The sequence below is a fragment of the Canis aureus genome, chromosome 6 (assembly GCF_053574225.1).
Source record: "Canis aureus isolate CA01 chromosome 6, VMU_Caureus_v.1.0, whole genome shotgun sequence".
In the NCBI taxonomy this organism is placed as follows: Eukaryota; Metazoa; Chordata; class Mammalia; order Carnivora; family Canidae; genus Canis; species Canis aureus.
In genome coordinates this window covers 52,673,198-52,699,598 of record NC_135616.1, presented here as the reverse complement: position 1 = coordinate 52,699,598, position 26,401 = coordinate 52,673,198, and the positions used below count along the sequence as shown (strand labels likewise).

The following is a 26,401-nucleotide window of genomic DNA, read 5'->3' as shown; positions in this document are numbered from 1 at the left end:
CATAAACATGTATGTCCTTGTTTGTTTGACAATGATATCCTAATGTGCTCTCATGTTTAAAATTTTGCATGAATAAATTATTCCATATAAATGCAAAACTCTTACTGTGACTTGAGTTTCTAGATTCAGTATCATATGTGAGTTTCATGGCGCATATTTCCCTAATGCAGAACTGTTAAGTTGTTTTCACTTTGCTGGTATTACAAATGGAGCTAAGAAAATCATCCCTGAGCATGTCCCTTGCACTTATGTGTGTGAGCTTCTGTAGGATGAAATTCAAGAAGCAGATTTGCTGAGTATTGACATGTTTAACTTAAATGTTGCAATGACTCCACAAAGTAGTTGTACTCTCGTAGAATCCCACAGTTATGTGCTAGGGTTCCCAGTACTCCACATATTCATCATCATTTGGTGTTATCAGATATTACATTTTGCCATTCTGCTGTGAATTAAACATTTTCTACTTATTTGGAATTTTCCTTATTTCCAGTCAGGTTGGGCATTTTTTCATCTATTTAATTGTTGGTCAAGTTTCTCCCTCTGGTGAATTGTTTTTACATGCACTTCACTCATTTTTCTGTTAAATTTTTATCCTTACTTTTAATTCTATATTTTGTATTTATATATTCTGCATACAAATTCTTTGTCAGTGTTATAGTCAATAGTGCCACATATTGATATACAGTTCTCCTTTCTTAGCACATGAATGATTGAATTTCCTGGCCTCCTTGGTATTGGGTGGGACCATTCAACTAGTTCTGCCAAGTGAATTCTGAATAGAAGTTGTGTGGGTCACTTATAAAGAGGTTAGAGCATTTACCTGCCAGTATAAACTTCAAAACTTTCTCTCTCTCTCTCCAGCATGGTTCTTGGTATTGGTCAAGATGTGGGTGCTCCCACTGCCTGGATCTCTGTGTAACTATAGTGAGTAGCATTCCCTGCTGACTATAACATGACCATGATATAAACCTTCATTGTTTTAAGCCACTGAAAGTTTGCAGCTATTGTTATGTCATAATCTAGTCTATCCTAATTTACAGAATTCATTATATGTGTTGCAAATAACTTCTTTCCATCTGCATCACACTTAAAGTTCTAATTTTAATGTAATCAAATTTGTCAATCTTTTCCTTTATGATTTGCCTTTTAAAATTGTACTTTGTAAATTATTTTCTCTTTGAAGTCATAGTTTCATCTGAAAAGTTTTAATGATTTCATTTTTTGGAATCTATTCTTGTGTATGATATAAGGTAAGGCATTAGTTTAATTTTAATTTTATATGTAAGTGACCAACTTTATAACTTCCATTGATGGAATAACTTAACTTTTCCCCTTTTGCTTTGTAAGGCCACCTGATCCACATCAAGTTTCCTTAAATGCTTGGACATGTCTCTGAGCCACTCCACTCTCCATTTGTCAATTTTGCACCATTACCATGCTGTCTTAAACATTTTTCTAGTGAAAGTCTCTGAATGATAAATCCTTTCTGTTTTTGACTGAAAATGTTTTCTTTTGTTTTTAGTTGTGAATAATTTAGCTATTATGTAGGATTTTAGTTTGGCAGTTATTTTACATCAGCACATTAAAAATATTAGTGCATTTTCTTTCGTACCCTATTGTTGGTATGGAATAGTCTTTTCTCACTTCTATTGCTATTGCCTTGTAGGTAATCTGTCTTTTCTATCTGGTTGCTTCAAAGATTTGGTCTTTGTCTTTGGTGCTCTGCAAATTCACAACAATATGGGCAGGTATGATTAATTTTTATTTATTTGTTAAAAGTTATTGTGAAGCATAAATTTGAGTATTTATTATGTTCTTGATTCTAGAAAATTTTGAAACATTTTCACCATTCTCTTGTTCTTTTACCACTGCAATCAAGTAAATGCTAAGCCTCTCTTTCTATCTTCCATGTCTCTCAATTTCGTTTATGTACATGTATTTTTTGTCATTAATTATCAATCTGCACTACATTTTGGAAATATTCTTATTTCTCATGTTACTAACTTCTCTTCATATACTTCTTTTCTATCATTTAAACTGTACTTCAATAACTTAAAATTTTTTTTCTTAATTTTTTCCAAATGTTGGTTTCTTTTCATGCTTTCTTGCTTTCTTTACTTGACTTTTACTTATTTTTGTATGCTTTTAGTATAGTCATTTTATAAGTCATATTATTATCTAATTATCTCAAGTTCTTAAGAGTTCCAAGCTTGTTGTTTGTCATATTTGCAAACTTTCACTCATGCCAGACTGTTCTTTCAATATTTTGTCATTTTTAATAGCAGTGTATCCTACCTTAGGATAGGTTTTTATCCCCCTGAGAATCCTTTATACCTGTGGATGGATTTCCAGAGTGATTTTTGTTTGCACTTTTCAAGTGACCCCAGAGTATCACTAACCATGGAATGATTTTACTACTATTTTCTAGATTTATGGTTTTCTAGATCAAGGAGGTTTTAAATCTCAAACACCTGCCAGAAAATGTGACATATTTACAAATTACCAGGAGAGACTCCATTCTCTGGCAAGCTGTCTTACCATGTCTGTATATCTCTGGTAATTTTTTCCCCCATTCCCTCCTTTAATTAAGGATGCAAGCCTTTTTGGACTCTGGATATGTTCAGATGGTCTTTGTTTTAATTTCCTGTTTTATACAGTTCCAAGGCATCAGCATCCATCTCTGGAAGGCCAATAGGAATTATCTCCCTAGTATGATTAGAGGCACACTCTGTACACATTCTACCATTTTTCCTTTCCCTAATGGTTTTCAGTCATCCTCCTGATTCTGGCATTGTCCATTCTCACGTATGGCTTCAAAAGAACGTGTGAACATTTGAAATATGCCATATTTTATCTAGCCTTTCTGTATTTTTTTATTAGATAGATTTATAGATTATACTGTCCATCAATTTCCTGGAACTGTAAGTAATTATTCAATATTTTAAAACCACATATTTAAGATGATAAAAGAAGAGAAATCCCATTTTGTGTTTATTATAAAACAAAGCAAAAAGAATCAAATGTCCCTAGACTACATGTATCTGACTGTATTTATCTTTCATAAAAGTCAACCAGATATAGTTAAGCTACTTAATTTCCTACTGTTAAAGAATTTCCAAAGCTTTGATTTTACCAGTAGGAAGACACTGTCTAGAATATCAAATAGTCACTGAATCTCACTCTATACTGATACTGCCTAGATTGAATTTTAAGACCTCCCACTTAGAAGTTATGTAATCTTGGACGGGTAACTTAGTACGTAGGAATAAAAATCGTATCTATCCCAAAATATTGTTGGAAGAAATAAATGAAATAAGAAAGTAATATATTTAGTCCAGTGTCTAGTCATAGAGAGCACTGGTAGAAGTAAGTGGTGCTCGTAGTAGTAGCGGTAGTAGTAATATAGAAGTAGTATCTGGTCACCAAACATCCAGACAATCTGGAAGAACCAACTATATTTGGTTCAGAAGCAGTTCTTTCATGATACCAACATTTTCTACACATTTTTACAGAAATCTTAGCTGTCATGGTGAGGAATAAGATTAAAGTACTTGCTTTAGCATCCTTTTTAAAGCTAAGTTAAAACTCTAACTCACTACACATGTGACTCTAGAATTTTCTTTTTATTGTTTAAATTAATTAGCATTAGGAGTAAACATTGTGAATGTCACCTGGCACCTTGTGGGCATAAGCCAGTTTCCTTCTTCTCTTTATTATTACTTATACTGGCACAAATCTAGGTCTGTATTTTCAATTAGGTATAAAGAAGGAAGTTAGTAAATACATTTGAGCTACTCAAAACTAATCACTATTTGATTATTTGATCATAAAGAAGGCCTTTCATGAAGAAATTAGGCCAATCCTCCAGAGAGTGGTCACCACATTTTCTTGGCCATTCTATATACAGCACAGTTGGGAACTGTTCACATAAAAGCCTTGGCGAGTAGCTTTGTCTAGTGGTCTGGAGCTGATTCTGATACTAGAAGAGTTATAAACCAGTATTGTACATGCCAGGCTACTCAGCATAAGTCAGCAAATGTACCTACTATTCTAGAAGCTGAGATAAAAAATGTTGGCCAATAACCCATATCGGTTTTTGTATTTTATCTCATGGATGAAGTTGATTTCAGTAGATTTCATCTCAAAATACTTTGTAAAGTTCCCACTTTTATCTCACATATTCTGGTGCAACTAGAATATCTCTTTCCCAATTCCTTGCAATACTGAATTATAGATACCTTTGGGAAGGGAATAATGACAGTTTAAACAAATGTCGTGTCCAAAATTAAATCTCATTATTTTTGAAAAAAAATCATCTGAAAAGAATGCTGTGTACAATATGCAACTCGGATCCACTTTAAATTTTGGAAATCTTTCCTGCATGGAGTCTGGAAAAATCTATTATCTGAAAATTTTAAGTATTCTTCTGCCTCTTGGAAAGGAGCCTGACTTAAAGTTTGAGGCAGTGTATCCTTTTGACCCGGGATAACCTTGCCCAAAAAGATTTACGTAAGCAACTGAAGTGCAAATACCTTTCCTGGAATGGACATGTTTGAATCGACGTGCTTTTAAGGAGATAAACTGATTTTCAGAACAATAAAACTTAAAATTAATGGAAACAACAACGTGTTTCTGGAAATTGTTTCATTTAGAGGAATATTTCTTTCTTAAGTATGTATTTTGATTATACTGCCTGGCCTTTAGGCTCAAGACTATGTGTTTATGTTGTTGAATTGCCCTTTCTACAATGCTGGCCATGAGTAATCAAGCCCAGAGGAAATTAATAAAGAATTGACTTACACTTTATTACCAGTAAGCTGTCTTGCTTTCTGGAGGAACTTGGCATGAGCAGCTACTTCAACCATGCCGATTAATGCAGAATAAGATCCAATATATATCACCCCATAGTATAATCTTTACACCATTTATTCCATCCTACTATTTCTTAACACTTTCTTCAATTCTATTTTTCTTTTGTTAAGATAAAATAATTTCTATAAACCCAAAAGTGATAGAAATTTACCATGTAAAGTCTCAAAGAGGTGTGATTCCAGGGCCCAGAATCCTTTTGTCTTACAGCTCTGGTATCCTTAACATGTGGCTCCCAAGTTACCATGTGCATCTACATCAAGTTGTGCAGAAAAAAAATCATGGAGGCTGAAGCACAGGATATTTTTATTGCCAGACATTGAAGTAGTATACATTACTTCCACTCAGAATCTACTGGTTAAAAGCTAGTCATAAGAGGATCCCTGGGTGGCTCAGCGGTTTGGCGCCTGCCTTTGGCCTAGGGCACGATCCTGGGGTCCGGGGATCGAGTCCCGCGTTGGGCTTCCGGCATGGAGCCTGCTTCTCCCTCCTCCTGTGTCTCTGCCTCTCTCTCTCTCTCTGTGTCTATCATAAATAAATAAATAAATCTTAAAAAAAAAAAAAAAAAAAGCTAGTCATAAGACATAGATTTAGTGGAGGCTAGAAAACATACTCCAACTGCCTGCCCAGGAAGGAAAGTGGGTTTGGTGAACAGCTGGCCAGTGTTAAATAACACTATCTTTGCTTTATCAATCAATTTTTTTAAATTAGAAGTTTACAGTTGTTCATGGGAAGCTACAGTTCTCATTTCTAGCTTCTTGCAAGCTGACAGAAGTGCAGGATTTTCATATTCTAGAAGTCAGAGGAGTTAATTTGCATGCAGAAGTTCCTTACAGCTACATGTGTGCTTTGGTCTTTACAGTCACCCACTGTAATCAGGAGTCAAGACCAAAAATCAGAGAGAGAATTGGAAGCATGATCCTCACCACATGTTAGTGGAAGAGTAAAGAAGGAAGCCAAAATTGAATCACCAAAGCTCAACCTGAATTTGGCCATCAGCCTCTAACACATGAGGTATGATAGATTCAGAAATAATTGAATCATTACAAACAAACCTCAGTTCTCTCCAGATAGACTGAGATGATCATTTATCACTTAATACTTGTAAATTCATCAGAACTTTATTCTGGATCTCTGTCTATTTCTACTCTTGGACAATTTTTTTCCTGCAAAAGTCAGTTTTCATAACTATATGGAGCTTCCCATCAATAGAACTGAGTTCACTGAGGCTGGGTCATACAAATTTCAGAGCACAGATAGGCTAGTAAGGCATTACAGCATTAATTTGGAAGGGGACGCCTGAGTGGCTCAATGGTTGAGTGTCTGCCTTTGGCTCAAGGCGTGATGGAGTCCCACATCAGGCTCTCTGCAGGGAGCCTACTTCTCTCTCTGCCTATGTCTCTGCCTCTCTCTATGTCTCTCATGAATAAATAAGTAAAATCTTAAAAAAAAACATAAAGATTTAAAAGGCCATTCTAATTGAGGTCTCATTGACTGTGGAGCCTGAGGTACATCCCATTGGTACTATCTGACATGTGGTTTTCAGCTACACCTTCTGACAACTTTTTACAAATGAAATATACAATACAACTCCTTTTCTTGTAAAGGAGGCACTTGGAATTTTTATACACATTAATAATGTCTAGAGACAGATATTAAATATTTTAAATGACTGAGAGAGGTTAATTTATACATTTGAGTTTAATTCTTATCTTCTTAAACTTAACAAAGCACTTTGATAGGATTTGTGGAAAGATGAAGAAAGACTAGTAATGATTAAGTAGCCCAGGTAACTTTAGTGATGTTGTGGGAGGAGATAAGAAATCATACACCTATTTATCAAAGGGTTCAAAGGTTCAGTTATGCAAAATGAATGAGTTCTGGAGATCTAATGTACAGTGTGGTGATTGTAATTAATATTGTATCAAACGGTTGAGATTTGCTAAGAGGTGATCTTAAGTGTTCTTGTTGAAAAAAATAACAAGTCTATAGGGGATGGTTATGTTAATTAACTTGATTATGTAATCACTTTACAATGTATATATATATCAAAACATCACATTGTATACCTTAAAGGTCTATAATTTTTATGTGTCAATTATACCTCAATAAAGCTAGAAAAAATGTATACATTTAACTAAAACACATGGCATAATAGTGCTGAAAGAGAAATATAGACAAGGTATAATGGCAGCATAGGAGATAAATGTGTTAATTCTCATTAGATGATATCTAAGAGGACTCATAGAAGAAGTGCTATGTGAATTGGGTCTTGAAAGAAGATTGATTGGCTCATGATGGTGGAGATGTTGCAAGAGAGCTTATGTGAGCAAAGGCACAGAAATAAGCCATTTCGTATGTTTGGGAAGTAGAGAGTAATCTGATTTCATGGAAGTAGTTCAGTTGTTATTCAATAAATAGAGTGCCTATTATGTGTCAGATATTTTTATAGGTACTTGAGATACATTAATGAACAAAACAGATGAAATCAAAACAAAACAAAAATACTGTGATCTCTTCATGGGTAGGAGCATAGACAGAGTAAGAGAAAGCAAGGAGATGAACAAAAAGGTTGCAGCCAGTACAGAGAAGGCCTAGAATCCTTTGCTAATAAGCCAAAGGGACTGAATTTGAAACATAGATTTGGAAGTCCTTGCATGCACACATGTGAGAACAAAAGCCTTTGGGTGAATGTCTTTACATAGAGAGAGGACACTGCAGGAGAAGACTTTGAGGAATGCCAATATTATATGATGAGGAGAACGGAGGAGCCAATGGAGTAGACTAAAAGGAATGGTCACAGCATAAGGTTTCTGAAAGGAAGAGACAGCACCTGCCTTTTCACCACCAGATCTGCAAAAGTAAAAATTGCTTCTCTTCTCCCTCCCTGCTTCCAGTGGCTTTGGCAGAAGCTGACTTTCCTCTATGAAGGCCAGATTGCTTTGTGGCTGTTTGTTTCTGATAACACTCCTCTCACTTTACTGCTTCAGGCCCTGCTGTCCTGCTCTGGGTAGTCCCTGGCTGCCTCAGCACCCTCGGCTGGCTCCCTTAGCCTCCCCACAGGGTTACTTTGCTTTACTAAAATTCACTTCATTAAAATTAAACCCTGCAGTATGCTGTTGCCTACTGTGACCATGATTGAAGGAAAAATTAAATGCTTTAAAGAGACCGTTCTTGATATTGTAAGTGGTTAGAGTGGGGAAGCTGGACCCAGGTAGGAGTCAATCAGCCAAGAGTAAGTAGAAATATTAAAGCTGTGAGTGGAGATGTTTTTTTGGTGACTAGGAAGGTGGGTGCCTGGGTGGCTCAGTCAGTTAAGGTCTGCCTTGAGTCAGGTCATGATCAAGGTCCTGGGATGGAGCCCCTCCATCAACCTCCCCACTCAGCAGGAGTCTGCTTCTCCCTGCCTCTACTTGCATGTTCTCTCTCTCTCTTTTTCTCTATTAAAAAATAACTTAAATTTTAAAAAAAAAACTAGGAGGGTAAATGGAAGGAAAAAATAGCATGATGTGAAGAAGAAAGGGCAAGGGAAGGTTTTTTAAATTCATTTTAGGATGGGAAAGAATTTAGCCTATTAAGATGTTCAGCGGAATGAGCCAGTAGGAAAGGAAAGAATAGAAACCTAGGTCTCAAAGATAATAATCAATGGATAATAATTATTCCAGAGAAATCAGACCCAGGAGCACTAGTTAAAACCTATGAGAGAAATAGGGGTTTATTCTGAGATAGGGAAGAAAACTGTGAAGTCAGGGGCAGAAAGAGATGGAATTGGTAACAGTAAAGACCTGAGAAGGGCTGTATGAGAGGGCCCTGCTTTTCTGTGCAACAATAATGTCTGTGAAGATGCTCTTAGGAGACTGTTCAAGGCTTGAGAGAAATGAAAAAAGAGAATTAGTTAGAATGTTGTAGAGCTTGATTTTATTCCATACAATGGTGTTGGGTAAGAGACTGAAAACTCCGCTTTTCTATCCTTGATCTGGCAACAGTGAGTAGAATGGGTTACCGAAAATGGAAACACTATTGGTGAAAATTGCAGTCATCTAGAGCAAGCGTTACTTGAGGGTCTGGCCTGGGCGGAGATGAGTGAGGCTGAATGAGGATGCTGCAGAAGGTTAACTAGTGCCTTTATTGACTGCTCTGTGCTTGACTCTATAGGAGGCACAATAGGGATTTCACAAACAGTAGAAAATATACTATATATTTAGTATATAGCCCAAGTTTGCTGGGAAAGCACAGATAATATGACAATGACCCAAGTAAAGGAAAGACTATTGAACCAGTCAGACCCAGATTCGAATCCCCACATGCCATGAAGTCAGTGACAGATTCTGTGTAATTTATTACCCCATTTGTATCAGAGCTTCCTTGTTTGACCAATGAAGGAGTCATTTGTCTCCTTGATTTCTAAATACCATTTTTGAATAAGAAAACCAAGGCTCCTTGGAAAAAATGACTGATGCTAGATCCAGGGCAGGTAGAACAGAAGATGAGCTTGGAGCATCTTGCAGCACCAACAAGGAAATAGATGGGTATGTGTCAAAAGACCCTAGCAGCCAACCTAAAAGAGCTCCCAATGGTTGGAGTTGGAGCAATTTTATCAACAAAATAAATAACAGTCTTGGATTATAACCCCAAATATAAAATAAATATACATGAGGACATTTTGATAAGATAAATGATTGAATAAAACATATGGGGGAGAAGAGTCAAATCTTTCTTACAGAAAAATTTCAAATAATATACATAGATGCTCCCCCCTCCAAAACATGAAGATCAACTTCCCTCCCCACCCAGACACATCCTGGGAAGGTCTAGGCTTAGTGACTCACTTCCAAAGAATAGAATTGAATAGGGAAAAGGAAAATAGTAATTTTACACAGGAGAAGTCTGGCAAAACTGACATTAACTAAGGGTTGAAGATTAGTAGCACAGTAATGTCATGTGGTCATCAGGGATCACAATATAATATGGTAAGCAGGGCACTTTGCCTCTGTTATCTTCCCCCAAACACCTAACCCCAGGCTAGTCATGAGAAAGACATCAAACAAACTCAGTGGAGGACATGTTATAGGATCCCTTGCCAGTACTCCTAAGGAATGTCAAGTTCATTAGACAAAAATCAAACAAAACAAAACTGAAACTGATGTAACATTGTAGGTCACCTATACTTCATTGAAAAAAAAAAAAAAGGATGAGAAACTGTCACAAATTAGAGGAGAAACTGGAGAAACATGACAACTAAATGCAATGTGCTATTCTGGATGGAATCCCAGAACAGAAAGAGGACCTTAATGGGAAAACAGATGAAATTCAAATAAAGCCTGGAGTTTAGTTAATTAAAAAAAAATTGATGGTCTCTAAAGTCTCTTCCAGCTGGTAGCTATAAGAATAGCATTTATTATCTAATTGCTTCGTAACTGCACTCAGATTGCTTACCAAGTGCCAAGAACACACGAGGTAAGGCAACCATTAAGGCAGGCTGGAAGGCTTTAATCAACTGGTTTTTTTCTCTTCTAACTTCCTGTAGTTGTATGTTACAGTGATGTAGTATGTGGTGAGCACAAAACCATTTTTGAGGCAGTAAAGCAGTGTTTTGGTGAAAGTCTCTTGTCTATTACTTTCCCAAACCAGCTCTCACCCGGTGCCCTAGTGAGGACAACCTCAAGTGACCCGGCCGGTTCCCCCCACTGCAGCCCTCAGTGTTTGATTCCCCTGAGCCTTGCCACCCACCACCCAAGGCAGCCCTCCGTGAAACTGTCTCTATGGAGATGGTCGTGGTGGCAAGGCTACCTTTGGCTCGTTTGATTTTCCTGGACAGGTTCTTTGCTTAAAAAAGTTTATGAAGCCCCAGTGTGAAATCATGCTGGCTCTGATTCATGACATTTTCCTGAGACTTTATAACGTTTCTTTTTTCTAAATAAGCAATTTCAGGTCAGGTAAAAATGTGAGTAAATCATGCCTGGCTCTTGTTCCAGATGTATCAATTTCTGTTCATTCCCGGGTCCCCCCCCCCTTTCATGGCTTTGGGGCAATAAAAATAAGCAATGCCTCCACTCTGGAGCCTTTCGGAGTACACCGTATATAAACGGTATACCGTGCAGGGAGCAATATTTCCCTACCTTGGTCATTACCGACCTTCGCGTTTTCTCTGGCAATTATCTGAAACAGAGCAAGAACGTGGAGTAACGATTTTGGCACACTTAAGACCCTGGGAGGATCAAAGAAGCTGGTGTGACAGTTCATGAAACGGGGAGGAAGCAAACCGTCCCCCACTGCCAATACTAACACAGCCCTATACTTGAGAGTCTGGGAGACTCCAGTTGCCAAGTGTCTGCCTGCATTTTCTTTGAGGGGGCTGAGCTCAGAACAGGTCAGGAAAATTATGGCTTTTATCAGCAGACTCTGTGGCTCTCTTTGAGGATGGCCAAAGTCTCACTCAGTGCTGCTAACGGCAGCACATGTGGTCTTTTCAAGAAAGGACATGAATATTTTCATGAACTGGGGGGAAAGGTGCCCACACGAGACTTCGCTTATTAGAGATACTAGGGCAAGGCTGAAAGCAGTGAGATGTTTGTAAAGAAATTAAGGGTGAGAGCTGTGGAGCCAGATTGCGTGGGTTTGAACCTTGGTCCTTTCAAATAGTGTTCTGTATGACTTGAGCAAATTCCCTACCCCTGTGCCTCAGTTCCCTCGTCAGCAAAATGAAAATAGTAGTAAAATCTGGGCATCTGGGTGGCTCAGTGGTTGAGTGTCTGCCTTTGGCTCAAATCATGCTCCTGGGGTCCTGGGGTCGAGTCCCACACCAGGTTCCCCGCATGAAGCTTGCTTCTCCCTCTGCCCATGTTTCTGCCTCTCGCTCTGTCTCTCAAGAATGAATGAATGAATGAATTTTTTTAGAAGCAATAAAATCAAAATCACAGGATTGTCCCACCAATGAATAGATGTGAAACACTTATAGAACAGTATCTGGGACAGCCCGGGTGGCTCAGCAGTTTAGTGCCTGCTTTCAGCCCGCGGCATGATCCTAGAGACCCGGGATTGAGTCCCAGTCAGGCTCCCTGCATGGAGCTTGCTTCTCCCTCTGCCTGTGTCTCTGCCTCTCTCTCTCTCTCTCTCTCTCTCTCTCTCTCTGTCTGTCTTTCATGAATGGATGAATAAAATTTAAAAAAATAGAACACTATCTGGCACATAGCAAATCCTCAATACAGGTCAGCTGCTGTTATTTTAATTTTAATCATCATTATTCTGGAAAGAAAGCAATCAGGTTTTGTGATGTCCCAGGAGTGGCTTTTTCAGACTTAGTGAGTCCTCCCAAATCTTCACCGAGGGCTTAAAATGTACTAAGCATTGTGTTAAGCAACTGTAGATAATTCAAGAACAAACAAGTCCAATTATTTGCCTTTATATTCCAGAGGTAGAAATAGGAAAAGTCTGCACACAGGGGGACACTGCGTGATAGAGCGTTCTCTCCACTGGTGTGGCACTGATTATAAAGTACTTTCAGATTTCAGAAAGAGAAGTGAATTGCCCAGTAAGTGGGATGGGGCACTCTTTATAAAGGAGGTAGCACTTGACCAGAATTTGAGTTATAGGTGGGATTTGGGGGTTTTAATGGTGGAGATGGCCATGGTGTGGGTGGCAGGCAGGTGCGGTAGGCGTAGAGGACTCAAGGCAGACGAAATGACAGAAGAGGTATTTGAGAGACAGGCATTAAACCAGAGTTTCTTGGTGGAAAGTTTCCAAAGGTAAAAAGGGGTGTCAGTGGAGGGCCTGGAATAGACATAGCCAAAGGAGTTTGCATTTTTACTTCATTAAGAAATTGGGACTTGGGGCTCCTGGGTGGCTTGGTCAGTTAAGCATCTGCTTTTGGCTCAGTTCATGATACCAGAGTCCTAGGATCCAGCCCCACATCTGGCTCCCTGATCAGAGGGAGTCTGTTTCTCCCTTCCCCTACCTCTCCCCATGCTTGTGCTTTCTGTCTTTCAAATAAATAAAATCTTTAAAAAATAAAAGTCAATTAAAAAAAAAAAGAAATTGGGCCTGTTTAGGGACAAATCGGAATGCTAGAATTTTGGAGTAGAGGTGTGCTGTAGAAACTCATTCTGAGAGAATATCCTGACTGATCACTGACACTTTCTTACACAACACAAAAAGACATTTCTATCATCTATCATTGTCTCCAACACATATTTTTTTAAAAAGAACTTTAAAAATTAACAAAATATCTTAACAAAACACTAATTCCTCAAAGATTATGTGTTATGAGGTTACAATTACAGAGTACTTTTACCAAAGGCTTATAGAGCACGTTATCATTAATCTCAATCATTTTTATAACAAAAGGGATTTGCCAACTGAGATTTCTTTTTTTTTTTTTTAAAGATTTTATTTATTTATTCATGATAGTCACACAGAGAGAGACAGAGAGGCAGAGACACAGGCAGAGGGAGAAGCAGGCTCCATGCACTGGGAGCCCGACGTGGGATTCGATCCCAGGTCTCCAGGATCACGCCCCGGGCCAAAGGCAGGCGCCAAACCGCTGCGCCACCCAGGGATCCCGAGATTTCTTTTTTAAGAAGAGTCTCTTTCCCATAACTCCATGTACTTTATTAACATAGTGCTGGCACTCGGATCTGTGTAACTACACACAAAATATTTCTTATGCAACAGTTTTGGTCAAAAGGCCAAGTTATTTCAATTATGCAAATATATGAAAAGAAACCTTAATAAAATAGGTTTTTCTAATATTCCTTGAAATTAAACTCAAAACTTCACTCCAAGTGTTAGTCACAAATTCTACAAACAGAATATTTTGAAGAGGCCCAAATACTGAATCTACATTCTCTTTGGGATACTAAGCCACTTGAATTTTCGGTCCATTCTTTCCTTTTTTTTTCTTTTTTTTTTATTGGTGTTCAATTTACCAACATACAGAATAACCCCCAGTGCCCGTCACCCAATCACTCCCACCCCCCACCCTCCTCCCCTTCTACCACCCCTAGTTCGTTTCCCAGAGTTAGCAGTCTTTACGTTATGTCTCCCTTTCTGATATTTCCCACACATATATAAATAATAGTGAAAATGAATATAAGGGAAGGGAGAAGAAATGTGTGGGAAATATCAGAAAGGTCCATTCTTTTCTGTTTCAAAAGCTGTTTTAAAAGCTCTTCCATCTTCTCACCCTCCTTTCTTCCCTTTCCTTCTTTCCATCAATAAACATTTAATGAGTACCCCTTCTCTGCCAGTTATTGTACCAGATGCTTCCATATGAGTTTCCATCATGTAGGTGTTTTTATTTGTTTGTTTTTCCTGTGAAAGCTTCACTGTCAGTAATGATAGAGAAAAAACCCTACATCAAACACGACTTCAGTTGTTTCGTGAAGTTCTCTTGTAAAAAAAGCTCAGTCCTTCATTAGGGAGAGATGATTGCAAAGCTTTTCAGGGATTCTCTGGGCACTCTTTAGCCCCTTATAATCTCCTTTTTCAGTGCACATGACCCTCCAAACAGAAGCTCTGGATCATAGTGACCTTTGAGGTTAATCAGGATTCTTCAGAACTGGATTCTGGTTATGATTCCTATATGACCCAAAAGTAAGCCAGTAACTCAATCTATCTGACCTTTGGTTTCTTAAACTGATATTGTATTAATAATACTTGCTGCATGCTGCAGAAGAATTAAGGCATGTATGTGGACAAAGTATTTGGAGCTCCTTAGATGAAAAAAATTGTATGAATTATTAAATAAAAATAATAGAAATGGTAATAAAGCCAAGATGGAAGAATATTGTGCTGTTTACTTCTTCCTCAATGGAGTTTTTCCACACCCTTAAAGGAGCTAAGAATTAATAGTTTTTTAAAGGGACAACTGACAACTGGCAAGTAGACCATTAAACAAAAGTGATATAATTTTGTGTAGCCTACTAGTTATTAAAGAGAGCATTTCATAGTAGAAAAGCAGCACCTAAAAGTTATCAGAAGATAATGTGGTGCCATGGAGAGAATGCAGACTTCCATGCACAGCTGTGAGATAATAATAACTCAGGTACCATGTCTATAAAACAAGGAAGTTTGACTACAGAATTTGTAAGATCCTTTTCAACACAAAAGGTCTTGCATTCTTGGAACCTCTTAATGCTAACCCCTAGCGTAAATTTCCAACCACTAACTTGAAAGTTTTTAGAATCTAAAATAACCATAATTTCTGTTGTTTTGGTCTAGCCCACTCCAAAACTCACACCTTTCGATGGGTTAGCCAGAGAACACAGTGTTTTCCCAGGGTTCTTTGTTCTCAGTAGAATTATGCTCCGGTTCAACTTTCTCTAGTTTACTTGCTCCACATTTTACTGAAATTTGGCATCCAACAGCTCAATGAAACATTGCACCACAATTGAGAGTTCAAGACCATTTATTATCTAGGGCCCTCTCAAATTTATTCCCAAAGAATGAGAATCTGAGAGCAGCTGAAAGAACACTCCTAAACCTGAACTCTTCTTTCCAGAGGCAGCTGAATTCAAGTGCGGGAGGCTGGTCATCTTGTCTGTCATCAGGAGAGTATATGGCCAGGTATGCTGCAATTCTCAAATAATATCACCATTTGTATTTAGATGAAATCAGACTGAAATGAACAAAGAATTCTGAATAATACTTTCTCATGCTGTTGTTTTAAGGTTTTAATTTAATGTATATAAAGTTTCTGAGCCGCACAAGGTACTAGTAGTTTGCGGTCATTATCAAGGGATACCTTAATTTATTGGGTCAACTCTCATCATACCCATCCCCCACTCTAAGCCTTACCAAAGCAGAAACCTCAGTTTCTCCATAGTTATTATGCTTTCAATTGCCACCAGGCCATTGCATATGCTGTTCCTTTTGCCTGTCCCAACACTTCACTCCATTCCCTTTAACTAACTCCTTCCTACTCAACATTTTTAATATCAAAATTCATTCATAAATTCAACAAATATTTACTTAGCGCCTACTATGTCCAGGGAACTGCTTTATGATGCTGTGAATACATCAAGAAACAAATCAGACCAAAACCCAGTCATGTGTTCTCCCTAACATGCCTTGTAATTACCAGATGCTCCTCTGGTAATGTTCTTTTTTATCCCCATGTGACTGCTTGCTCCCTGGGAGGGAGGACCATGCCTTTCATAGAAACACAGCACCAAGCAAATGTCTGGCACTCAAAATTGAGCAAATAAATCACTAAGTAAATAAAATTAAGAAGAACCAAGAATAAGTGGAAACAGGAAAGGGACAACACTTAAGCTATGTTATTAGACCATTAATTATAACAGAGCATGAGGAAAAGAGAATATTCAGGCCCTGACCAATTGAACCCTAGAAGCTTTCTGCTGATCATTATAGATTTTATTCTCAAAAATCACAATTCTCTTAAAGGTAAATTATACATTTGTTTGATTCCAGCACACACTTAAAATTTCCCCTGAGTTTGCATGTTTTTTTTCCAAAAGGGGAAAAAACATTCTTTAAGATGTTTGCAAGGAAGCATTTCAAAGAGACCCATGAAAAGTGTGGCATTTGCAGAAGAGGAGCATGGAAAGAATTATGGAAAGAGAAGGAAACTTAAAAAGCAGGAAGAAAAAATACTAAGAAAGATGCACTATAGAGGAAAGATACTGACAGTTTAAGAACATAAAAGCAGCAGAAACCATGCAAGTAGTAAATACGATTGTCATAAGTTATTCCTGAAATTGCTTTATTTGATTCATTCAACAGCTCTGTAAGCTGCGTAAGGGGAGTATTTTCCTTCCCATGTTATAAATAAGGAAACTATGGTTCAGCACTTGCCTGACAATTACATGGCCAGTAATCAATGATCTCTGATTTATTGTCTAAGAATTTTCCCATGAAAAGGGGAAGATAAGATCTTAAAACAAAGATAAGTATAAAGAGCAAGCAGTGCTCAATAAATGCTGATGGAATGGGAAACAGACATAGAACAGGAAACAGAGGTTGAAGACATGAATTTCAACTTCAATGAAAGTGATTTCTCACAAATAACTAAGCATTTTCAGGACATTGGCTCCTGACACCGATAGTTAGTGCAAGAAATTAGTATTCTTAGTCTATAAATGAAAGGATTGGTGAGCAGTAAATCAGTCAATAATTTGAGCACAGTATCAGCCACCGTGCAGGTGGGAAACAGCACACTCAAAGGGCAAAGAGAATTTAAGCAAGTAATGGATTTACAGAGATGGAGGCTGGAAGAACAACCCATGCACTGGCCATAGTGGGAAATGACTCCTACCCCAGACTGAAAGGGAACATGAACCTCAGTGAGAGCTGCAGCCAGGAGAGAGGGCTACTTGACAGGAGCCAAGGTCTTTGGGTCTCTGATAGAATAATGTAGCCATGGCCATAATGGTGGGGAGAGGGAGGTTGTGCTAAAAACCCTCTTCTCTGAAAACATAAAATCAAGAAATAAGGACGAGAAGAAGATGAAGAGAAGAAGGATTGCACTACTTCTACAGGATATAAAAAAGGAAGAGAAAAAAAAAGGAAGAGAAAGCATTTTTAAAGGTGTATGAATTTAGAAAATGGAATTTCCCAAACTGTATATGTATACATATATGGTTTGTTTGTTTATCTTTTAAATTTCCCTCCATTCATTCTGCAGCAGTGTAATGAGCCCATGAGGGCAGACATTTAGAACCCCTGGGATGGATGTGAGAACAACACAAAACTCCTGCTCCAAAGGAAATCACAGTCTCCTGAGGAAGAAGATATGCAAGTGAACAATGCAAGCAACAATAACAACAACAAATATGTCATGTTATAAAAGAAGTACACACACAATACCATGATGCGAAGATGGCAAGCACAACTCTGCTAGTGGTGAAAGGAGGGCTGGAGAGGGCTTGCCATTGAGGGTGATAGTCAAACTCCATTTTGAAGTAGCAATTCTGAAGCAGACCTGTGGACAAAGGCATTCTAAGTCGAGAGAGTGTTCTATGCACAGAGATAGGACTCAAAAGGGCATAATGACTTGGGAAACTGGGATAACTTGACAAGGCTTAAGTTCAGATACATGGCACTGTGCTAAAGACCATGAACTATATTCCATAAATGAGGGCACACTGGTGTCTTTGGTTTATAGATATCTTGAATCAGGATGCAGGTGAAGGGGATCTGCTCAGGCATTGATCTGCAAAGGACCTTACCATTCAGGCGATTTCCCTCTGATTTTCCTTCTCCATGTGGCCAGCCCACTGAGGAAGGGAAAGGGAAAGGAACCCTCATCCTCTACCCAGTGCACCATTGGCAGTGCTGAGAAATGGAGCTGGGAACTTTGAGAGGCAAACCAGAACCCCTCACTTCTTTCTGTTATTCTTGACAACAGATGGAACAAAGGCCAACCCTCACCTCCTGTGGTCACTGCTGCTACTCAACTGGGAACCTCCTCCCCAGTAGCTACAGATTTTCCTAATCATTCATCTTAACTAAACCTGACACTGAGTTCTATTGCCTCTCACGAGAAAGGCCTTGGGAGGCTATAAACCTATGTGGTTGGGAAAAGAATGTACTGCACTGAATGGGGAAGGAATGGAGCTACAGATTTCTGACTTTCACAGTTTGTCTGCCTGTGGAGACTGTGCTGCAATGTGCTCTTGAAATCATTTGGGTGGGCCTTGTTTCTGAGGAAATAAAGAGGCCCCAGAACCTCCCAAGTGAGTGAAAGAATGATTTCCAGATAGTCAAGTGGAGCAGCCTCTGGCTACATGAGCTGGATGTGCTTGGCAGTTATTCCATGTGGCTGGCCAGTATCCTGAGGTTAGCAAAGCAGAAGGCAAATCTTTGGGGAGCTCAAAGACATGTGCACGTGCCAGTATTTTTGACAAATGCTCAGTTAATTGTTGTCTGTAATTCTTCTCCTGAGACACAAACTGTGTATACCGGGCACCAAGAACTACCTCCTCCCACCTTCCTAAACCTAGGGGGAATCTTCATAATTACGGACATTTGGGCCAAGTGTCTACCCCACAGGAAATGGACAGATCAGCTCCCAGGGGTTAAAGAATGATGCAGGGCATGGGAAAGTAGAGAAATCTCCTGGGTGACAAGGAAGACAAACTCACATAAGTAAATCCAAAGAGTTTATCTACCAACATGAGAAACTCAGAATTTCTTATAAGAATATGAAGGAAATGATGATCAGAAAAGACTTGGGTAAATTGCTGAGAAATCTGGATCATCAGCCCATAACTGGTAAATAATTTAGTATTTGGAAACCTCAACATTCCAGGATGGAATTCAATTTGGGATGAGTTACTGGAAATCATGGCATATACAGTGAATTCAAAAACAAATTATGCCTATGCAGAGGTGAAACAGAAATCTAAACTCTCTAATCCATGACCTTCATGACTATTTTCTTCAATATCTAGCCTTTTTACAATTTTGCATTTTTTCCCCTACAGCTTTGTCTAGTTATGTTAAAGTCCTCCCGTTTGTTCATCAGATATTTAGAGCTGCGCGTTGTGTAGGATGCCTATATACTCTGCTCTTGTTGAGTTGGAAAGATTTGGAAGCTGTATCTCCTCTGAATAAATGCTAATTGAATCAGAACCTTGCCAGTTAGCAGTGTTGCTTATTCAAGCAATTAACTGAAGTGGTAAAAAGTCCCACTTCTACTGCTAACACTGCTCTGGAGATTGGCTTCAGTGGAAGATAACTCAATTTTGTCAAAGGGTTTGAAACAAGAGATTTATGCATTAGATATAAAATTTAACCTCTCTATGGTAGTGTTGAGGTGCTTCTTCATTACTTCTACCAAAGGTCGATTTTATGAATAATGACAATAACATGTCAAATCAATTTCACAGCAAGATCTTCAATCTAAATAAGTACCTATAGGAAAATTAAGATGCTGAATAATTGATTCAAGGGTGAGTTATCCATTCTCTTTGATCCAAAATGCTCACAAACAATGGAAACTTTCTTGGAAAAGAGGTTGAATTTAAAAGGCTTCAAATCATAAAGATAAGAAAGATATGTAGTTGAGTAAAGGATTATAAATATCTAGGGAAGTCTGTAAATAACCTCCCACAGAATATACTTAGTAAATGAGAATATAAGAGAAGAATGTATCAGGAATTTAAAATCCTAAACAACAAAATTGTTAATCAGAAAATAAAACAGGAATCGGGATTCGCAAATTCAGATTTTAAAATCTGACCAAGACACTCAGTATAAGTGGCGCAATAAAATTAAATAAAGGCAAAGAAGAATCTAAGCAGAAAGGGAGAAAAGAAGAGAAATAAGACTGATTTTTCCTTTACAAAAAAAAAAATAAATAAAAGAAATAATTTATCTTGAACAACCATATTGACTTCCTCTAGGGAAAAAAAAAGCATTTTTTTTGTTTGTTTGTTTGTTTTAGTTTATTTTTTGAAACCAAGAAACAGCTGGGTCTGACTGAAATAAAAATAGTGACCAGAAAACTTGGTTGGATAAAAGATCCCACCGAAGCTCTGAAATTAGCACAAAGCTATTTGCACATAGAGTGTACTTTAAGAAGCAGTAGTAAACATTCTGGTATGCTTTGTTTGAAAAAAAAAAAAAAGTTAAAAAGCCCTCAATGAAACCTCTTTCAGACATGTGTCATGGGCTTTTTGTTGCTGAACTCTTCCATATTAACAAACTAAGTTGCTCTTCCTTTCATTCCTTTGGCCACAGGACAGACAAAATTCACCAATGTCTCTACCACAGACATTCTCAGATGGTGCTAATAAAAAGAAGAAACCCAAACCAGAATTGGTGGTCCACATTGTGAGAGTTGCTAAATATCATCACAAAGCAATAATTATCCTACAGCGTGTTTGGTGGCTCAACATTCTGAAATGCAAATGTCAAGAGCACATAATCTGGATGATGTTGCTAATGAGAGCTCATGTTTTGTGTTGGGTGGTCTTCTGTTCTGCCTGGTGGTCTTATTTCTGCCTGCTATGACAGCACTAATGGTTTCATGTAGTCCCCAGTCCTACACAGGATTCACTTGTCTCTCTTTAGTAATGCACGACAAGTCATAAAAGACAGACTACCCAGAAATGACACTGCAAGTATTCCAGACATTTTCTCTCTTGGTGGTGACAGTTCCAAATCAAGTTGGCTCAGTGTTTAAGTCAAAGCATTTTTTTAAGTGGCGGCTTAAAACACAGCCTTAGATCTGGAAAATCAAACTGGGCTCCTCTTGCCTCTTCCATCATTGCTTGTAATAAATATTCAACTGTTGGACCGCAACTAGAAGCTTATGATAGATGACACAGAATAGCATCCAACTCTCTCTTTCCCAGATGTAAAGAACTCATCTTTTGGTTAGAGAGACTTCACTACCTTTTAATAAACATAGGCAGATCATTTTACATACTTTCTTGTCACACTCATTTAGGATTTATTTCCTAAAGTCCCACAAAGAGTAGCAAGGGAAAGTTCATAGCTGCACAGGATGTCAATATAATCTCTGTTCAGAGGGTCAAAATGTCACATAGCCCAAAATTAATCCAAGCGGCTACCCCAGCTTTAACTCTAAAGTGGGTACCAGAATGTTCTTCAGCATAAGCTGACCTATGACTCTGTACTTACAGGACGTCAGAACAAGAATTTAATCTCAATAAAATGTGAGGGATCATCAGTTGAACTGGGCTTGGGCATTCAGTCCCAGCCCCCATAAGCCACCCATCCCAAATTAATTTCCCTGCAAACTCCTTCAGCACTCCCTGCCTCTCCCATTCACTGGCCATTTTACTACATTTGGCCTTGTACTGTGGTTCCATTTGCATAGTAATTCCTTTGTTGAACAAACACAAATTGAGTTCCCACTAACCCTTTTTAAAACCTAGGAAAAGCTTCCCAAGGACAGTGAAACCATTCTAGGTGCTTCCATTACATCTTGAAGAAATGTCTGGCCTGGAACCTGTCAAACTATATTGGAATAATTTTTCTTTTTTGTCTGTTTTCCCTTCTTTATTTTAAGTCCCTTGAAATTGGATACCAGACATATTCATCATCATTTACTCAGTGTCTAGCATGCTGCCCGGTACATAGCAAAGGGTTCATACATTTCTTAATGAGTGAATTAAACTTGGCCACGTTGGACTGCAGAAAGTGATACTAAAGATGAATCAGTTCCTCTTCCTCCCCTCAAGGTCTTTCTAATCTAGCTCATGTCCAATACAGGGGAGGTGCTCAATAAATGCTAGTCAGTCAATTCTCAGTTACCTTTTTTTGAATGGAAAGATGATGCTACCAAAATGAATGTATGCCAGTAAAGCCAATTACTATTTTGTTTCACTCTTTCTTGTGATATAAAATCTCTCCTCCTCTCACTCAGGATCCCAAGTACCTAAGAACAAGAAAGGATCAAAGCATAGGAAATGTTTAACATACCAACCATAATATCTGAAGCCTAAACTTGGACACATGTTCTTAACCAGAAGAGGATATTTGAAAATAGGACCATCCTGGATCATTCATGATGTTTGGTTTTTAGTATTTCTGATCTCCAAAAAAGTCAAAACACATTCTATTCTTTAAGAATTTCTATTTCCTTCACAGTTGCATGAGAAAATAAATATGGACGTAATTTGAAACTGTATAACACACAATGCAAAGATAAGGGCTCTAAACAGAATATGTATTTCTGCAAAAAAGATACAGGAACTGATATGGTGAGTGTATCTCACACAAAAAATAATAATTTGAAATCTTCCCTAATTTACATACATTCTTTATTGAATAGCTTAAAGCATGAGATCTAATGTGAAATCAAAGCCAAAACATACCATAGAAGGACATAAAGTAGATGGCAGAAGAGTAGGGTGTTCTAAGAGTGAAGAGATACAAAGAGTCAATATGGAGGTATACAACCCAAGAGAGAAAATTGGAAACTTTCTATTCAACATCTATTCAACAGATTAATAAGTGTGCACCTCTAAGGTGCCAGGCATGGAGCTTAAAAATGTGGAGGACACCAAGACAAAATCCAGCCTGGTGAGGGAGAACTCACAGTTTAGTGGCAGTGTTGGTAGGAAGACAGGTAGAGAGAAAAAAAGAATGACAACATGTATAAATATAACAGCAGAAGTGCTCATTGCTGGAGGAGGGATTCAGATAAAGTATTTTGGGAGTTTAGTGAAAGAATATATCTCTTAATTGAAGGATGCTTCTGAGTAATTTTATAATTTTATGAAGGGGATGGTATTTAAACTCAGCCTGAGATAGAAGGAATTCAAGAGTAGAAAAGGAATAAAGAACACTCCAATCAAAATTAACAGCATGAGAAAGTCACGGAAGCAAGAGATCTACTAGATTTGTTTAATGAGCATTAAGAGGTCCGTTTTGCCTTAAGTTTAAAGTATACACAGGGACATGGTGAGAAATGAGATTGATCAGCTGGACTGTGGATAGATTATAGATAGCCTTGAATACGAAGTGAAGGGATTTGGAATTTATTCAAAGCTTTTGAAAGCTATTCAAGATCTCATGAGATCAGAGCTATATTTTCAGAAGTTTAAAAACAATGCAAAGAGTAAAGAAGCCTGGGGTTGGGAGGTAAATTTGGTTTTTATGAATTAGTATAGAACTAAACAAATATCTTCAAGAAGGAGATGACTGCTAGAATGTAATACTATTAAATGTGGCAAATACCACTGCCTGTTTTTATCAGTGGGGCAAAATGAGTCAACATAGACTTGGATGGGAAGCCAATTATGAATTAGAACTGAGGTGGGGAAATACACTTTTAGGACTATAGCATCAGGCAAGACCAAAATGACCAAAGTCTTTCACAGTTAAGTCACATACAGAGTCTCCTGACAGAGAGAGGAAGATGTGAGTAAAGTAAAGTATCAGTGAATGTGAGGCAGACTTCAGGACTGGGGTCCCTTCCAGTGAAAGTTACTCAGATAAGAGACTTCAGACAAATGTGGCTTTGTTACTGAGGTGATTCTAACCTTTCCTAGAAAGGTCTGTCTTCATGGTGGTCTTTCTAGGTCTGAAAGAGACCCTGAGGGTCTTTCTTGATCCACCAAGTTATTCACACAGAACATAGTAATAGGATGAACTCAGCTAAAAGGGTCTCCTCCTCTAAGATACTTTTCCTCTAATTACTCATTTATTCATTTAGCATGTGTTTATCACATAATTGCTATTTGCCAGGACCTAGTCTAAGGACTTGGGATATGTCTGTGAACAGATAAAAAAAAAAATTCTACCCTTCTGGAATTGACATTATAGTAGATGAAAACATTAAACATAATAATTGAGCAAATTATATAGTACATTAGAAGGTGACAAATTCTATGAATAGTTTAAGTAGATTACAAAATAGAATGGAGTCAGAGAGATCATGAGGGTGGAGATGAGCTTGAGGAAATTGAAAGCAATTTTAAAAAGGTCATTGGGCAGGCCTGATTGAAAAAGTGTAACTTGAGCAAAGGCTTGTGTGAGAAGAGTGAGTTATCCATGTGAGTATCTGGGAGAAGAATGCTCCAGATGAAACTGCTAGCTCAGAGGCCTTGAGGCAGGAAAGTTTTGCTGTCTGCTAGAAAAAGTGAGACCAATGTGACTAGAATAGCAAATGAGAGAGAAATATTGAAAGATGAAATCAAAGATGGAAGAGAGGGCAGATCATGAAGGAACTTCAGGCCACTGCAAAGACTGGCCTTTCCAATGAGTGATGTGTGGAGCCGTTAGAGAATTCTAGCTCTAGGATTGACAAGATCAGATTTGAATTTTCAAAGCATCACTCTGGCTGCTTTACCAAGAATAGACTTTAGGGAGTCAAATGTGGACTCAGAGAGACTATTTGGGGGGCAATTACAGTAATCCAAGTAAGAAAAGATCATGTCTTGGCACATATTAGTGGTAACAGAGGTAGTGAGAAGTGATTTGATTCTAAATACATTTTGATAGTAGAGCCAACAGGATTTCATGGTAAGTGAAATATGGAATGAGAGATGAGTCAAGAATTTCTCAATATTGTTGATCTGAGCAATCAGAAAGAACTGCCAAAAATTGAGGTGAAAAGATTATAGATGGGGCAGGTTTGGGGAGGGTGATTAGGAATTCAATTTTCTATGTATTATATACATATGGAAATGATACATAGACATTTGAAATTCAGTACAAGAGGCTAGGGATATAAATTTGGAAGTCTGGTATATTGATGGTGTTTAAAATTATGAAACTCGAAGTTCACCAAGGGACTGAATGTCAATACAGAGGAGAATCTGAGTTGTTACAACATTAACAGGGCTGGAAGAGGAAGAAGAACCAGAAAAAGAGATTGACACAGCATAACCAGGAAGGCAAGAGGAAAACAGAGGGAGGTGGTTTTCTGGAAGCCAAATGCGTAGACTTTGTATCAAGGAAGAAGTCAACCAATTGTGTCAGAGGCTGCTGCTTTTTCAGGCAAAATGAGCACTGAGAGTAATCATTGGATTTTTACCAAGGTTGTTAGGGACCCTGACTAGAGTGGATTTGGTGGGCTGGTGAAAGCAAAAAGCTGAATGGAGTGGGGTTAAGAAAAAATGAGAGGAGAAAGCTGGACATAGCAAGCATATATAACTCTTTCAAGAAGCTTTTCTGTAAAGGGAAATGGGAAATGAGATGGTAGTAAGAGAGAGAAGTGGGGTAAAAAGAGGGTCTTAGTGTTTCTTCTTGTTGTTAGTTTGGGTTATAGCCTGAATTTTGTTTTACCCAAAATTTGTATATTGAAGACCTAATCCCCAATATCTCAGAAAATGACTGTACTTGGAGATAGGGCCCCTAAAGAGGTAATTAATCTAAAATGAGGCTGCTAGAATGGGTTCTAATCCAACATAACTAGTGTCCTTATCAGAAGAGATTGGGACACAGAGACACTAAGGATATGCACACATGGAAGGAGCACAGTGAGCAGAAAGCCATCTGCAAGCCAAGAAGACAGAACTCAGGGGAAACCAAACCTGTTAACTCCTGGTCTTAGACTTCTAGATTCCAGAATTATGAGAAAATAAAGTTCTGTTGTTTAACCATCCAGTCTGGGGCATTTGTTAGGCAGCCCTAGGAAACTAATACAGTTATTTTTGTTTGGAGTGGCTTTGTTTCTGCTTTTGTTTCTGTTTGAGGGGGTATTTTCTAAGATGGAAGAAATAATAGCATGTTTATGTATTTTCAGGAAATCCTAAAGAAATTATTATCTAGGAGTCAGAGGAGAATATTGACAGAGAGATATTTGTTGAGAAGGTGAAACCGGATGGGATCTGGTCTTTGTTATTCATCCCAGAGCTCCTCTCAGCCTTTGGCATCAAACAAGGACCTAAAAATAAATCTGATTTCTTGATGGTTATTGTACCAGAATCAGTAAACTTAATAAGGGAAAGAAGGAGTTTCTACTATATCTGATTTCTAGAGAAACTGTGGATCTGTTAACAGAAATAGATCCAAAAAAGAGAAATTGCTTTTAAGTGGAAGGAAAGAGACAAGGAGACAGAACTGAAGAGAGCCAAGAAAAAAGAAACAAGGT

The 26,401-nt window shown here is 38.1% G+C and overlaps 1 long non-coding RNA gene across 4 annotated transcripts in view; it reads left to right on the top strand.

The window, feature by feature from the left end:
* The window catches only part of LOC144316119 (uncharacterized), a 54,038-nt gene that overhangs the window by 5,667 nt on the left and 21,970 nt on the right, over nucleotides 1-26,401 (top strand). For 2 of the 4 annotated variants that reach the window (XR_013381942.1, XR_013381945.1), the window contains exons 2-4: nucleotides 862-924; nucleotides 1,667-1,748; nucleotides 5,732-5,883. This is a non-coding gene — a long non-coding RNA (uncharacterized LOC144316119). Of the gene's footprint in view, nucleotides 1-861; nucleotides 925-1,666; nucleotides 1,749-5,731; nucleotides 5,884-15,069; nucleotides 15,433-26,401 lie in introns of those variants that run through there. The other 2 variants (XR_013381943.1, XR_013381944.1) reach the window with 2 other exon arrangements.